Raw genomic sequence first — 2,791 nt, forward strand, 5'->3', positions numbered from 1 at the left:
GGAGCAGCAGCAGCAGCCCCGGGAAGGGTGGGGTTTGGACAGGCAGGAAAACCCGCCCCGCCGGGCGGCCCCCTCCCCCGGGGAAGCGGCGCCGGAGCGGCCCCGGCCCCTCTCCGCCAAGCTCGGTTTCCCGGAGCATCTCCGGGATGCTGCTGCCCCACACACACACCCCCACACCCGTCTCCCACCCCGCTTTGTCAGCCCCGCTCCACTCTGCCCCGGCTGCCCGCCCCCCCCCGCCCAGGGACGGCCGCCTTTGTCCCCGGGTCCCTCCTGCCACCGCCGGAGCCTGCAGGTTGAAGGAGCCGGCTCCAGCATCCCTGGGGCCGGCGTGTTCCTTCGGACCTCAGAGGTGCGGGAGGAAACCTCCCTGAAGGCTCAGAGACCGCTTATTCCTCGATAAAATCTGCCCGGGTCCCGGTGGTCCTTACTGGAAGGAGCAAGGCGTGCCAGCATCGCTTCTGCGCACGCCGGCCACATCCCGGTGAAGGGAACAGAAAGTTCATCAAGTGGATTTCCCAGGCGACGTGCAGGCAGATTTCCCATATCCTTGCATCACATCCCCTGACTTTTGGTCTAATGCACTTTTCCTCGGGCCATGCTGTCTCTCCGTAGGCTGCTTTTGGCCGGTATCGCATTGTAAAAATGAAAGATGCACCAGGACAGGGCAGTGCCACCAGCTATTTCCCACAGGAGCACCCTTAAAAAGCCCCAGGGAATCGCCAGCTTTATGTTCCTTGGGGACCCCTGTAAATGATTTGACTCCAGGGTTAACCCAGAGCAACCTCAGCTTTCTGACCACACTGGAAAGCTGGTCAAGACACCCTCTAGCTATAAAGAAACATCAAATCCGATGCCAGAGCGTGGGATGCGGAGCAGATGGCCTGTGCATGGAGGGAACATCAGAACGGAGAGGGATGGAGGATTGCAACTCCTGCCTTTTGGTGTTCTCTTCCGAAGTCGCAGTAAAGCTGCAGTTTCTTGGATGTTTTTCTGCCTAAGTCTGTGCTCCCGGGTTTCCGAGCCCAGATACATGCTTGGCGAACTAAGACAACTGCCTGTTCCCTGCTGAAGCAGAACAGCAGGACTTCCCTGCTCCCAGAGGGAGTTCATCCCCTCCGTGGGTGCTGTTGGCCCTTCTCCCAAAGTAGCTTTAGTTGCTTTATTGTCAAAAGGGTAAGAGGAGATAAGGACAGAGCGTGGACACTAGTTCACTTCATGTGGGTCCCCAGTACAGACATGAAGATGTGAAGAGGACAATTCTCTCCTAGCACATACCCACACCAGGGTAGGTCCCTGGAGAGGAGGGCATCACATTGAACAAGGCAGTGGTGAGGCCTGTTTGCTCCCTTCTTGGGGCACGAGGGCAGCACCAGAGCTCTGCTCTGACCTGGGTGCCCACCTTGGTGGCAGCTCTCCAGAAGCCACGGCCAGTCAGCCCCTCCTCAGTCAGCCCTTAGGGCTTGGTGTCCATGCTGAGAGGTCACTGTTCCTGGGGCCTGGGATCCCTCTGACAGGTCCCAGACAGGCCACAGCCAGCGTGGTGTGTCACCAGGCAGGAGATGTACTCCATCTCCTGCTTCTCACCACCCTGAGCCAGGCCACCAGAAGGTAGCACCCTCTGTAACGGGGCACGCTGCCACTGCTCGTGGCTGCATCGTGTCTCGAAGGCACCCAGGCATTTTCCGAGCCAAGCCATTTATTTACAAGGCTTTAATCACATCCTTCCCCACAGGAAGCGGAAAGTGCTTCTCCCAGACCCTCCCAAGCAGTGATCTGACTAGCAGATCCCCGGGCGGTGGCTGGGGGAAGGAGGAGCAGAGCTGGGGGACCCTGCAGAGCAATCGTTCCTCACTGGCCAAAGTCAGCAGGGGAGGAGAAGGCTCCAGCAGCTGCACCACAGACACAGGTGCAGTGACGCTGTGGAGGTGCCCAGCCCTGGGCCTCGCTGATGCTTGCTTCATCTTTTTTTTTTTTTCCCCAAGAAAAGCTGCTTTTTCTAGGTGAAACATTGCAAAGTTTGAGCTTTATTGATGCCTCAGCAGAGACTGAGCCCGGCAGACAGGGGGGCTCCTCAGAGGAAGCGAGGAGATTATTAATATCCACAGAGGAAGTCCCTGTGATGATTAAGACTTGTTTTCAGCACTCCGTGGGTATGTCTGTGCTTTCAGAAAAGTTAATGGCACAGATCCGCCCCGCTGCCATCCACGAGGGGTTTGCTGTCATTCTGGTGCCCAGGTGGCCATTGAAGCATGGTGACCTGCTGTCCTTGGGCATCCAGAGTCCCGCATGCTCTGGAGGTGGCACTGAAGCTTCTGGGTGCCCGGATGGCATCTGGTCCTGACGAACACCCAGTGAAACACTCCTCCATTAGCAATGAAGAGAGAGGGATGGGGTCAGCAGGTTTGAGTGGGTGAGACCTGAATCAGGTGGACACCACGCATCGTTGCCTGTTCTGCTCCCTCACCTTCCCTTCAAGGCGGATATTTGACCACAGGGGAGGAAAATCCCTTTAGCTTGGGAAGGTGAGGGAGTATTGCTAGAGCAGAGGGGTGAAGCTTGGTGGTATCAGAAAGTGTCTGTGGCCCAGACGATCTATGGGCACAGTGGATCTGAGGGCTGGGATGAGGTAGGTTTTTAAATGTTTTGATACCTTGGAGGGAAAGGACTAGGTCAGTGCGCAGCTTTATGTTCAATAGCAAACCTGGTGTTGCAAGCAGATTTTTAATCAACACAAATAAGGCATAATGTCAGAATATTTTTGACGGGTTTGTGATTTGAGTTTTAGTGA

This window comes from Calidris pugnax, unplaced genomic scaffold (assembly GCF_001431845.1).
Source record: "Calidris pugnax isolate Ruff unplaced genomic scaffold, ASM143184v1 scaffold211, whole genome shotgun sequence".
NCBI lineage: Eukaryota > Metazoa > Chordata > Aves > Charadriiformes > Scolopacidae > Calidris > Calidris pugnax.